The sequence below is a fragment of the Durio zibethinus genome, chromosome 1 (genome assembly GCF_047325235.1).
Source record: "Durio zibethinus cultivar Kanyao isolate XHJ-2024 chromosome 1, ASM4732523v1, whole genome shotgun sequence".
Lineage (NCBI taxonomy): Eukaryota > Viridiplantae > Streptophyta > Magnoliopsida > Malvales > Malvaceae > Durio > Durio zibethinus.
In genome coordinates, this window is record NC_143162.1 from 8,703,248 (window position 1) to 8,718,121 (window position 14,874).

The following is a 14,874-nucleotide window of genomic DNA, read 5'->3' on the forward strand; positions in this document are numbered from 1 at the left end:
GTTTTGTATACGACTATTTTTCCACATTTTAACATAGAAAAGCAAAATTTTTATTTACTTTGCTTTCTAGTCCACTATTGTTTAGAATTTGCACTTGGGGAACGATATGAAGTCATTATTATGTATTTGCCATCATTAATTGTTTTTGTTACATTTTCCTCTTTAACAATAACGCGGAAGAAACACGGTTCTTGATGAATGATTTTTTCTATCCTTTATTAGAATACTTTTAATTTAATAACATTTTATTTTTTTAAAAAATAAATACAACCATTTGCTTATCGAAAAAAATAACTAGTAAAAAACAATTAGTAAGTAAAAGTGAAAAAACAATTTGATGAAAAGTTATGCTTGTTATGAGATTTTTCCAGATATTTGGTAGTTTAATATTTGTTTTACGATTTTTGGTGTAAAAAACCATTAAATTTTTGTTTTAAAAAAAGGTAATGATCAAATTAAATTTTTTCTAAAACAATGTTGAGAAACCATGTTTTTTTGAAATAGAAGAACTACTAGTTATGTGCTGCATGCATTACTTTTTTTTTTTTTTAAATTGCTTGATGCATTACCTTAATATATTAATAATTATTAGTATATACTAATGCTTACAATTTTTTTTTTCAAAATAAAATATTGAATTCAATATTGTAATCTATGAAATTTTGGTTGAGCATTTTGTAACTGTTTGCATTTATTACATAAGGTTTCACTATGAAACTATTGATTATCAAGAAATAGCTTGTCATTCTTGCTAGATTGAATATCAGATTCAGCTATGTTAATTGTTAGCCCTTTTCCTATTCTCATTTTGGCAAAAAAAAAAAATCAAATTCAGCCATATATATATATATTGCAAATAATTGAAAAAGTCATAATTTTTGTATTTTTAAGAAAAAGAATTTCAAATAATGTGTAAGTTCATAATATTAATTTTGTAAATTTAATAAAAAAAATTGAGGGTGTTCACGTTGCGCCCTATCTTTCTCCAAAATCTACTGTTTGTTTTTTATTTTTTATTTTAATTGGTTTTTTATTTTTATAAGATAAATTTTATAATAAAAAATTAATATAGTTAAGGATGACAAAATAATTTATATTTTATAGATTTTGATTTACCCCAATCTAATAAAGGAGTATATTTTATGGATTTTGATTTGTTCCAATCCAATAAAAGAGCTTTTAGAGTTTTTTTATTTATTTTTATTTGTTTTTTTTTTGTAATATAAATTTTGGAAGATAAAATCAATGTAGCTAAAAATTACAAAATAATTCATATATGATGAATTTTCATCACTCCAACCCAATATAGGTGCATTTTAAAAAAAAATTTAGCATCGATTTATAGGTTTTTAAATGAGATCAAGTCAAAGATAGGTCTAAAGTGTTCTGTTTTACCTTAGGTATATATGAAGAAAGATTTTTATTATTTATTTACTGTTATATTTATATATGTATCATATTAATAAAATTATTATTTAATATTTTAATTTAATAAATTCGTGTGGAAGTCATTTTTGGCTTCATTTTCTTTTCTTTTCTTTCTTCTATTTTTTTTTAGTTTTTAATTGTTTGAATTAAATAAGTTTTGTAAGAAAAAATTAATGGAGATAAAGATGACAAAATAACTCATATTTGATGAGCTCCAATTCACTTTGATCCAATAAGTGTATTTTTAAATCCACGATTGGGTCGAGTGTTTTTTTCTTTTGAGAAAAATGGGCTCATATCGTAGGCAAGTTTAGGATGTTTCATTCTAACTCAAGTATATATAAAAATATATATTTTATTATTTATTTTTTTATATTTATATATGTATTATATTAATAAAATTATTATTTAATATTTTATTTTAATAAAAATTATATTTATACAAAATTAAAATATATATTATATTACAAAAATAATATTTTCATAAACATTATACTAAATTAAAATTATAAAATTAATTTTTGATAAATTTGGGCCAATTTGGGCCAAATACGGATTATACATATATGTGACGGGCCTGGATCAGGTATTACTGAAGAATAATACAATGTTGGGTTGAAATAGAAGTTGGGTTGAAGAATTAAAAAAATCGAATCAGAATCGAGCCATTTCTTATTAATTTAGATGAATTTTTTTACTTAGATAATTTTTTTTTTTTTATTATTTATTTTAGCTATGGTCACCCAATTTTGTCCAAATTGATTTGTTAAACGATTTCCATTTTACTCGAATGTACTTGGTTTAGGCCGATTCAAACATTACCATTGATTATTGTCCTGATAAATCTTTTGGGTTTATTAGGCCATCAAATGGGTCAAACTAGAATTAAATCCGATTCTAAATAATTCTGCCTTAAAATCCTATTGTCCAAGTTATTTGGGCTTGAAAGCCCAATGAAAATTTTGAATCCAAAAATATTTCTTAATTTTTAATTTCATTTCTTTTTTATTCCATTTTATTTTAATTTCATTTTAAAAATAAAGGTAAAGAAATTTCAAAAGTCAAGCAGATGGCTTGAATAGCTGAATTCAAGCTATTAGTAGTTGAATTCAAGCTGGTAGCATCTCCTACCTTAACACCCATCTAACTTTGTAATAGAAATTATAGCATTTAAAAGTCACTAGTGGTAGCTCAAAATTTCTCCCTCAATGTTAGAAAATTTAGGATTTGAACTTGAACTCCAAATTACTTTTTAAATGGAGCTTTAATCACAAACACAAGGAAAAATTGGACAACAATTTTGAAACAAGGAATTTTGCAAAAATTTTCCACCTCATTGCTAATCTTCATTACTCGAGCACCACCCAAACATCAAACTTCCCACATTTCAAGCAATCACCCATTCAACCCCAATCTCACTACCATTACCTAAACCACCCTAGTAGAACCGAGATCCCTAACCCTAATCAAAACCTACCCATACCCAAAACAAGTCTAGCTTTGCACCAACCTAAAACCATAAAAAAAAATCACACACACAAAAAAACACATCTCTGAATAGGAGAACAATAGCGTCAAAAGAAAAGGAAAAAATGCAAAGTAAAAAGCGAAAAAGATTTGGGTGTTATAGTGGGTTTTGAGATCTGCATTTTGAAGTAAAAGGAGATATAGGGAAAGGCAACAACATAGTAAAAATAGAGACATTGGAGAAGAAAAATCGATGGGAAAAAATTTTTTGACTAAAACTTTCAAAGCAGATCTAAGCTGTTTAGCATCAATTTTCATAAAACTAGGCTCAGATCGATTTTGAAGGTGATAAGGGGAACATTTCTTAAATTCTAAGATTTTTTTAGCCACAAATGACAGTGAATGACAGATGTTATGGTGGATAATCATCGATTCTAGGTAACCCATCAGCTTTTGGAATTTTTTTAGAGAGAGAAGTTAAAGAGAAGGGAAAAAATAGAAAGAAGAGAGAAAACATAAAAATAAAAATAAATCTTATTTAGGCTTTATATTACTTAACTGAAATGACATCATTTTAAAAAGAAGAGATCCATGTGCTGACTTGAAGCTCGACCTGAGATCCACACAATTGACTCACCTGAGAAACCATCAACTTGGCACCAAACCAAGCTAGACTGCTACTAAACTGAATTGGACTGCCTACTGAGCTAGACCAAACCGTTACTGTAAATTTCTGACTGTGTGCCATTGATTGGCCTTGACCCAAGTTGACTTGTGTTGATTGGTGAAAAAATTGATATTTTTTTTAATTTTGTTTATTTTTGTAAAATATTTTCATATTATTCATTTTATTTTCATGAATATTCTAATTTACAATTTAAGACCTTTTTAAATAATGGTGATGATGATGATGATGATGATGATGATGATGATGATGATAATAATAATAATAATGAAAATTTGAATAATGAGCAAGAATAAATATAAGTAAAAAGTGAATATAAACAAAATGATGAAATAAAAATAATGTCATAAGTGGTGATTTTATAGATGATCTCAAGTCAAGGAATTTTCTAAAAAAGTGTTGGGAATATTTTTGAGAAATTTTCCAATAAAATTTTTATAAAATGTTTTTAGTAAAATGAAATTATTTCCAACTACAAAAATTAAAATAAAATCACAAGTATTGAAAATATTTAGGTAAAGAAAATTTTCTAAAATATTCTAAAAATGTTAGAAATATTAAAGAATTTTTTCAAAATAATAATAATAATAATAATAATAATAATAATAATAATAATAATAATAATAATTGCTTTGAATAAATAGCAAATTTTAAGTAAATATTAATTATGCTTTGCATATGGTGAACCATACTCCATAAACATAGCGGAAGAGATTATCCAAGCATGAAAACAAATAAAAAGAATGGATTGAGGCAGGCATACGAATAAGATCAGCCTAGAATATTCTGTGTGGCATGCTAGATGGGCTAAAGATGTTGTGGTTCTAGATGAAAGTAGTCCAAGCGGTCGATGTAGTTCAGTTCCTTCAAAACCCCGAGATTTGTTGCTAGAGGTAAAAGTTTCAAAGAGAAAGTTACAAGAAGAGAAAGAAGAATTGGAAGATGAAAATAAAAGGCTTAAAAAAGAAATGAAAGAAAAGTTTGCAAAGGCAACATAGAAAAATTTAAAAGCTCGATCAAGATAGAGAATGATAGAAGAATTTGTTTGTTGATCTGAATAAGATACATTCTTTGACCACTATTGAACTAGCTTGACCTTTAAAGGAGAATGAACAGTTGCAAGCAAAAATATAAAAAAAGAAAAATATATTTTTAGAGGTTCAAAAGTATAACCAGATGCTTCAAAAAATTGTCAATGAGGTCAAAGCTCAAGTTTTTATTCTAGAAGAAAAGTTACAAGAATACTTTAGCAAAATAGAAAAATGAAAAAATGCATCCATAGTAAAATAAGAACATTTGAAACACTTGTTTAGACAAATCAATATGGCTTCTTATAAGGCAGCAAAAATGGAAAACAGGGTCAAGAAGCTGAAGATAAGATTATAGTCATTAGATAAATGGCCCAAATCTACTAAAATTTCTTGATAAGGTACAAAATCAATATTAATAGATAAAGAATTTCCTTTGATAGGCAATAGACTTTAAGTTTTTGTTGATGTAACTTTGGATTTGTAATAAGAATCATTTGTTATTAATTGATGTGTAGCAAACACTCCTTAATACATTTTTCATTCATACATACATTCATACACTTATTTGAATAAGTCATTAAAATATAATATCATAATTCATAAAAATTGTGATAATAAAAGTTTAAAAATAGCTCGTCCATCGAAAATTCTAACTCAACCTACCTGTCATTTGTACTATACCAAGGCTTAAACAAAGACAAGGAACAAGAATAGGTTAGTCAATTTGAGAAAATTGAAAAGGTATAAAGAGAATTAAAAGGGGATCTTAACAAGATAATGAACACACTCAATAATCTCGATAAAGGAAAAGTGATAAAAAGATGTCCCAGCTTATAAGAATAATCACCAGACATGATAGATCCTTTATACCCCAATGGTTTGAATATGGTCAACCCTAAATTTTTCAAGAGGCTAACATGCAAAATTTTATTCCTAGAGGATATCCATACATTTATCCATGAATGGCATCCACACACGCTCTGGGAGAATTTTAAAATTTCACTAATTTGGCTTTTGTAGAGAAACCATTTGAGCCAATCCTTATTCTTATTTTGGATGATCTCATGGGAAAAAAAGTTGGGGATGAAGCATCTGAGATAATAAATGACACAAATTCCTAACAGAAGATGACATTGAAAGAAAGACCTAGAGCTATTGAAGGAATATATTTTTATGGCTCTATAGACGATGTTAAGCTTTGTTTAGTCTTAGACATAGTCATCTCACCTAAATTTAAAATCTTTGAGTTTGAAAACTATAATGGCACAAAATGCCCATGACTCATGTTACTATGTATTATTGTAAGAAAGCCATGCATGCCCATGATGAAAAGCTATTAATAAACGTATTTCATGATAGCTTTATAGGTTTTATAGCTTAATGATATATTCAGCTAGACATGATTCATATCTATTTGTTGAAAGTGCTTACAAGGGCATTCATTTTTCAATATCGACATATTTAGCTAGATATTTTTTATCTTTACAAAGCATGCAAAATTTGAGAATTTTAAGGAATACATGCAAGGCGAAGAGATATGGTTGCACAAATACAGCCTATTTTCATAGAGAAAAAAAGTACTATTTTGTTTGTCAACACCTAGAAAGCTTTATATTATGAAATAATGATCGAGAACGCAATAAAAAATTTTATGGATATGGTGATTTCAGGCAAAATCATCGAAAATGCCATAAAGAATGGTAAGCTTAACACAAAAAAAGATAATTGGTGCAAAAAAAGGTGGAACCTCCAAAAATAAATAAATTAAAGCCTAAGCAATAAACTATGTAGGGCAACAAATCAAAGGTTTTGCTCTATACCTCACATCAATGTACCAAAACCATTACTCTTCTATAGACAATGTAACATCCATCCCTTACCAGTATCTACCAGTATAATAATCAACTTATCCACCCTCTTTTTAGCTATATTTTCAAGCACCCACCTATTTGTACAATTGCCCTACCACGTCTAGACCAAGATGGAGATCCAACCAAGGTGATGGCCTAAAAGCCCCCATAAATATTCAGGAGAAAGTCTCTTTTGATCCTATCCTCATGACATACACCAATTTGTTTCCTAAGCTTGTTAAAAATCATTTGTTAGCCCTTGTTTATCTTGAACCATTAAACCTTTATATCTTAAATGGCATAGTTCTAATGCACATTGTCATTATCATTATAGGAATGTAGGTCATTCCATGAAAAATTGCATTGTTTTGATGCATAAAGTGCAAAGGTTAATCGATGCCAGTTTATTAAACTTTGATGGCAACAAGCGATGAATTCTAAATGTTGAAAGAAATCTTTTGCCAAATCATACTAGAGTAGCAATAAATGCTTTGATTGATTGCCATACGTGTTATGTTAAAAAAAAAGATAGATGAAGTCAAAACTCTGATCGCTAAAGTGTTTGAAGCTTTAGTTAAGCTTGGTATGTTGAGACTAGTAAAGCTTTACAATTACCGTGGGATGATTTATCTGGTTGAGAATTGTAATTATCACAATGATGATTTGGGGCATTCTATTGATAATTGTGATCAATTCTGTCAAGAGGTGCAAAGGTGTATAGACATGGGTCATATAGAATTCTATGAAGATAGTGAAGATTTGACAAACATTGAGGTGTCTACCATTAATGTTCTAGCAAAATTTATATGTAAAACCCATGAACATCTATTATGCTGAGAAGCCAACCCTAATGCCAAAAAAATCTATCTCCTGACTAGTTGTGACTATTAGCATTCCTAGCCTTTTTTCATACCAGAGCGATAAGACAGTGCCATAGAAGGATGATTGTCATGTCTAGTCAATTTAGATGCTGCAAACATAACAAATGTATGAGGTATAACTTGGATTAGGCAATGTTATACACGAAAAATACTCAAGAAAGCTAGGAAAAAAAAAAGTTAAAAAAAAAGTCAAAGTAGCCCTATGACAATACCTAGTAAAGAATACCAAAAGCCAATTTTTAAAAATAAAGCTTGTGAAATTTTGAAGCTTATAAAACATAGTGAGTACAGCATGGTAGAATAGTTGAGTAAGATGTTAGTTGGAATTTCATATTGTCAGTTTTGCTAAATTGAAAATCCCATCGCAATGCTTTACTGAAAATGTTAAACTAGACATATATGTCCCATAATATATTTGTTGAGTATGTGAAACATCTTGTCGGTAATTTGGTGGTCTTGAACTATATATCTTTCAGCAATGATGAGATTTCTCCGAAAGGTAAAAAAACTAAAACTCTTCGTATCATTGTTACGTGCAAGAGTCATATTGTGGCTAAGGTCTTAATCGATAACAACTTTTCAATTAATGTAATGATTAATGTAATCCTATATTTATGTTAACAAAACTACCTATTGATGTATCCTACATGAAGCCCAGCCATATAGTTGTTTGGGTCTTCAATAGAACTCGACATGAGGTGCTAGGGGATATAGAAATGTCCTTGTAGATAGGTCATTGCATTTTTAATATAAAATTTCAAGTTATGGATTCTCGCCCTCATACAGTTGCTTGTTGGGTAGGCTATGGATTCATACGACATGTGATATTCCACTTTCATTGTATTAGAAAGTTAAATTGATTGTTGATAGAAAGCTTACGTGCATAATAAGAGAAAAAGATTTACTAGTAAACCAACCTATGAATAACCTTTATGTGAAAGCTACAAATGAGGCCTTGTAATGCTCTTATAAATTTTTTGAGAATGTCAGTGCTACATATGTGGTTGAAGGATCCAAATTATATTCACCTGCATCTGTCTATGACTACTAAAATGCTTGTCAAACAACTTACTAGAATATGATGGCAACTTAGAATGAACTTGGGAAAATTTTGTAAAAGTTCATAAAGCTACTAGCAATATATGATAAGAAAGATATATATTTGACTTAGGGTATAAACCAACAAGAGGACACAAAATGAAAATAATGAATAAGAAGAAAGAAATGATGATAGCTAATCTCAAGGGATATGAACCGGGGTCGGAACCAATGGTTATCCCTTACCTATAAAATTTTTTCGATCAAGAGGATGAGTCTATCCAGATTCACTTGAGACTCCAAATGCAAAATTTTTGAAAGCTTTTTTTAAGCTAACCATTCAATTGGTGGATGATGAAGAAAAAAAAAGCCAGGATAAAATTTGTTCGTGCGTCCTTGTTTTTCGAATTTCAAATTGAACAATTAGAAAGTCAAAGAGCTGCCTTTTATCTTTGAAACTTTTGAAAACTAATGTATTGTGAATCTTGAAGTCCCTAATTGCTCATTCTATAAACATTAAAAGATCTTTTATGGTGTGTTTATGTTTGTCATTTTAATAAAAGACTTAAAATATGTATCGCATTTGTTTTATCATTGTTTTTGTCTTTTTTTCCTTTTTAAATAAACTGTATTTTTTTAAGAATTGGACTCAGTGGAAATAGAGACGTTCAAACAATTCGTATCTAATAGGTTTTGATCCATTAGTCTAATAGGGACATTTTTTAAGTCAGAATTAGGTTGAAGTAGCATAATTTTTTCTTCTTGAAAATCGAGGCAGGTCAAAGGCAAGTTTAGAATGCTTTATCCTACCATATTCCAAGATATATATAAAATATTTTTTATTATTTTTTTAATTTTATTTATATATTATATTAATATTATTATTTAATATATTTATTTAATAAATATTATATTTATATATAATTAAGATGTAATTTATATTAAAATTTTTTTCTTGAATATTATATTATTCAATTGATTTTTGATAAAATCATATTGGATATGATTTATACATATATGTGCCAGATCAAGGTCAAATATAAAAAATAATAACCCGATATCGAGTTAGAGTTAGGATAAGTATAAATTTGATCCTTTTCTTTTTTTTTTTTTTTCCATTTTGCTTGAGGTTTTTTTTTTTTTTTTTTTAGTTTTAGCCTTTTTTATTGTTTATTTTAATATTTTTAACTAAATAAATTTGAAAGAATGGATTTGTACTTGATTTATTATATAAGTTATGATAATTAGTCGCATATATTATTCATAAGTTAATTTATAAATTGTTACTAATCATTGTTTTTATTTAAAATTTATAAACAAAATTATACTTACTAATTTAATAAACTTAATTTTATTAATTATAAATAAAAAATGTGGACCACAACAAAATGCAAGCATGTTGCTAGTATGAACAAGAAAGAACATGGGTCTAAATAGATAATGTAGCAAAATTGAAGGCCTAACGTCAAAATCATAAATTTGCCATAAATGCTTGCCTGAATATTCCAATTTTGTATTTGGATATTTTACAAGAATTGATATTATTATTTACTACTAAAAATGGAAAACTTCCCAATTTTTTTAGTCAATTTTGCATTTACTTTCCACTATTTAATTTCGATTTCGACTCAATGGTCAGAAATCTTTTCATATGGAGGTAGTAATTTCAATTATTCTTTCAATATAATCACAAAAATATGCATTTTTTTCCCAAAATCATTGCATGTATGACATTTTCAAATAAATGTAAATTCGTCATATATCTAAAATGAGGCTTTCGTAAAGAATCCGTTGACAGTACAATGTTTTGATCTTACAGGGGATCTTCTTCTATCTTTGGAAATTTTTTCTCTACCTTTTTCAGTCATCAAATTTGTATTTAAATGAATTACTATTGTATTGGACTTGAGAACGTTTCTCGGCAGTTGGCATTTGACTGTAAACTGAAGCATTTTCATTCAATCAACACAATTTGGAAAAAAAATGAAATTTGTTTTCTTTAATTGGGGCTAATGATCATGTGAAAATTTAGTGATAGTCAGATATCTTTGATAACAGAAGTGGAAAGTCCAGCTCATGTTCATACTAATTCATTGTTTTAATAAATTTGAGAAAAAAAGAAGCATTGATTATCTCTAATTCAAACAAAAAATAATACATCAATCATTTGAGTCAATTTTTAAGATGCAATTCATATTAATTTAAATTATTTTTAACTTAAAATTATCAAAATTTAAATTTTGATATGCAATTAAAATTTTAATATTTTGCCAACGGATTACTATAACTATTAGCAATTTTAATTTTTCTGTTTCATAGCAAGATATGCCCTAGTTTAGTGGGTATTGCTGTCGACTTTGAAAGATCATTGGAAAATACTGAATCCATAATCTCGTAATTGACTTTAGCATAAATCATTAGAATAGAACGGGCTTTACGGTTATAATTTCAGCTATGAATTTCTTATTATAGAGTCTAAGGTTCCTAGGCTTTGTATGTGGAGGTTATTCACATTGTCATGCGCATGTCTTTTCCTAATCCAAAGTTGGCTGACCGATGTAGTAGTGATCCATTACATGACACCATTTCCATTTTAAGTTGCTTTTCTTGATAAGCATCGTTGGCCTGCTTTTGAGAAGGATATGTGCAATATCACCGACGCTTCTACTTCTGTTTTACCAAAACTTGATGCGGTAATGCTTACATCTACCCCACGCATTCAAAGATAAAGCTTTGATAAAACCAATTCACGACTTTCAAAATTTCTTGACAAGGATAAACTTGTAAAAATCTTTGGTTTTATCAGAAGGTACTTGGATTTTGAAAACTTCGATACAGGATCAAACTTATAAATTTTGATGGATCAATTGCTATAAAACTGGTACTGGAAGTACAATATTACTTCTGTAAAATAAAAAATTCAACAGGAGGGATTTTTTTTTTTTTGACATGCTTAAAAGTTCATGAGAACATGCAAATTTAGTTGATCATACAACTGCCTTCTTGTTAGTTTACCACCTAGCAACCATAAGGTAGACTCCCAAATTGACTAAACTTAACACTGCCAAAAGCCAGAAAAAGTAGTGAAGATGACCATAGTTCAAGTTGTCAGGTATCCAGCCAGGATTACCATGCCTCGTACTAAAATCCGTCACAATATTAACAAGAAATGTGCTCAAATAGTTTCCTAAGGCAGCTGTTGTGAGTGAGAGAGCAGAGCATAGGCTCCTCATGGCATCTGGGGCTTGCTCATAGAAGAATTCCAATTGCCCAATGAAGGTAAAAACTTCAGCGCAGCTTATAATGAAGTATTGTGGAACCTGCCAAAACATTGACATTGGCATGTGCTTAAGCTCATTGTAATTGTGCTTCTTCACTTCGCGGAGTCTGACAAGCTCCAAAGTGCCTGCAGCCAACATGACAAAGATAGAGATCACAAGGCCAGTTGCTATACGTTGAAGTTGAGTGAATCCATTTTTATGGCCTGTGAACTTTCTTGCAAATGGGACCATTAGACGGTCGTAAACCGGAACCCAGAAGATGACACTGATTGTGTCGAAGAGAGATAATGAAGCTGAAGGGATCTCAAATGATCCGCCCATGTGAAGGTCCATTGTGTTGCCCTGAAGGACAAATAATGTGCCCATTTGACTGTATACAGCAGAAAATATTATACCTGTGGCCCATACGGGAAGTAATCTTATGATGGACTTAAGTTCTTCAACTTGGGTTACAGTGCAAAGCCTCCGTGTGTTTATGGATCCTTTGACTTTATCAGATGAAGTCTCCACAGCTGCCTTGTCAAAGAAGCTGAAAGTAGATAGATAAAAGCAATTAGTAGATGCAACGATCGACAATTAAAAGAATATGTTGATTCGTAATCCTAATGATTGTTTTCTATACCTTAACTGCTCCGTGTGATCAAGCTTTTGGCTTCCTCTGACCGCAGATTCCTCATCCGTAGTCTCATATAGAAGAGACTTGTCAGTGGGAATTTCTACTCGAATTTTCCTTAAGGAAGCAACTAGAACCTGGCAGATGCGGGTCAGAGGACTCCCTCCTGCTCTCTGGTTTCTGTACAACCTTGTACCTGAAAAGAAACTTGCAACAGCAATAGCCATAGCCACAGCTGGAATGCCAAACCCCCAAGCCCATCCTACATTGGTTTGTATCCAGACAAGGACAGAAGCAGCAATAAGGGCACCAATATTAATTGAAAAATAGAACCAATTGAAGAAAGAGCTTTTCTTTTCCTTTTCTGTCTCATCAGAATCATCGAACTGATCTGCACCGAAGGATGAAACACAAGGTTTAATCCCTCCGGTACCCAGGGCTATCAAGTATAGTCCTATAAAGAACACTCCAGTCTGCAATCCTGTTGGATGGCAAACATTGTTTTCATCGCAAGCTGGTTTTAGGCCATGAATAGATGCTGACATTGTTAATATTGTCATTCCCTGCAACGGAGTTACGCAACATTAACTTAGTTGTAAGATCCCACTTTAACAGAAAAAAAAAAACAATAATTATGAAAATTAGCTGAATCTCAAAAGCACCGACATATAATCCGATGAACTTACAAAAACATAGATGATGGAGAACTAGCAATTGTCCAGTATCTTCCCAAATAGGCATCGGCTAGAAATGCTCCAATTAGCGGCATGACATAGCATGTTCCTGACCAATTAGTGACATCACTAACAGCTGCAACATTTCGCTGATTGAGTTGGAATTTGAGATAGTTAACCAGGTTTGTGTTAATCCCATAGTAAGCCAATCTTTCACAGCATTCATTTCCTGTTGCATATAATATAAATGCATCAAATATTTTCTGATATATATAGAATTTATATCAGAAAATACACACTTGACATGTAATACCTAGGATGTATGGACATGCTTTCCATGTCCCTGTCTTACTCTTGATGGCCGGTTCGTTGCGGAAGTCAGTTGTCCCATCCTTGGTATAGATATCTTCTTCTGCCATTAGAATTCTTAAACCCCAAGAATTCACTATTTGTGGTGATTGGTTTTGTGACTCTGACTTCTTTCTTGCTTTGCTGCCAATTATCCATAAATGATTAACAAAACTTAAAGGGGATAATCATTTTAATAATAAAAGGTTTTACTCTCCTCATGCAATTTCAGCAAAAGAACAGTTTTAGGAATAAACAATTCATTCAAGTACACAGGCATGCCAAAAAGGTCAGAAACAAGTCTCACTGGTTCAGACTGAATAGTTATCTGGATCATAGTAACTAGTCAATCAATGGAATGAATTGTAGAAATTTTCCTTATTGAATGGAGTCAGTTCTTTTACTGTGTTTCTTGATGTTTTTAAAACTAACATTACTTGAAAAAAAAAAAGAAAATTTCTTTCACTTCTGAGATGAACAAACTAAAATTAATGCAAAATATATATGATACTCAACATAAAAGATTAATGCAGGAATGAAATTTGGATTCTCACCTTGTTTCTTGAAAATTTTTTCCTTGTTCCAAACCTTTGCTTAAGAAGATCGACTTAAATTGGTGGCTTGAGCTCAAGTGAACTCTCTCCCCGGCAATTTTATATCGAAGGAGCCAAGCTATCTTATCACTTAAAAGCCAGCAGCCCAATTAAAATTTGGCTAAAATAAATGATTCTTTCCAAAAGCAGCCCCTTGGTTCTTTACGACGTCAATCCTAGGTAGAGCCCTAGTAATGGAAGTGTGTTGAGCTAGGCTGTAAGCTCATATCCATTTACTCCGTGAGGCATGTTGGGCACACAGTTCGATCAGAACATTTAGATGCTTAGTGAAGCATTGTCATTTTCTTGATTGCGGTCATAGAATTGTGATATCTAGATGTGTCAAGAGATAAATGTCAATAACTTCAAGTACAGAAAGAAGCCTGTATAATTTATTTAGCCACATTCAATTCTCTTCTCTCTAGCTTTTCCTGCTCGTGTCACATCTTCATAGGAAGGGAGTCAGTGCCTGCTGCAGCAAAGGAAAGGATCTTTGCAGCTTACTTTAATTTCCTGTGTTTCAAGTGTGTACTCACCGATTGGCCAGTGCCTGCCATTAATAAGCTTTTATTGACAAAAAACAAAACAACCTTAATCAATACATGCATTTGTCACAACCTTACAATTAAGTTGCATTGATTTTTGTCTTGTTTGAAATTTAACCTTTCTCTGCTTCCGTTCCCTACCTTTTTTTTCCCCAAATTAAACCAAACTATGTGGAATTGTGGATCATTCCTTTCCTCCTAAAAATTTTGTTTTGCCTATAGAAAATAGTGGGTTGGCTTTTGGTTAAGTTCCTCTAGAATGGTCCAAAATATACCCATTAAAAGCCCATATAGACAAGGCTTTGATTATGATTATTCCGAGCTACTAACAAAACTTAAGAATCACTCCCTAAACGAATCTAATTACTTGTGCTGATTTTTATTTTATTTTTTTATGGTAATTACAGTTATAATTCAAATATGACATACGATTCTCGAAA

At 30.4% G+C, this 14,874-nt stretch overlaps 1 pseudogene across 1 annotated transcript; it reads right to left on the reverse strand.

Annotated features, from left to right (window-relative positions):
• Positions 1–11,224: 11,224 nt before the first annotated feature.
• On the reverse strand, positions 11,225–13,937 carry LOC111312027 (protein NRT1/ PTR FAMILY 8.1-like; annotated as a pseudogene). The gene is made up of 6 exons (XR_016342908.1): positions 13,851–13,937; positions 13,262–13,440; positions 12,961–13,177; positions 12,284–12,837; positions 12,057–12,190; positions 11,225–11,786 (listed from the first exon to the last, which is right to left on the reverse strand). The product of XR_016342908.1 is annotated as a protein NRT1/ PTR FAMILY 8.1-like (transcript).
• Positions 13,938–14,874: the final 937 nt, after the last annotated feature.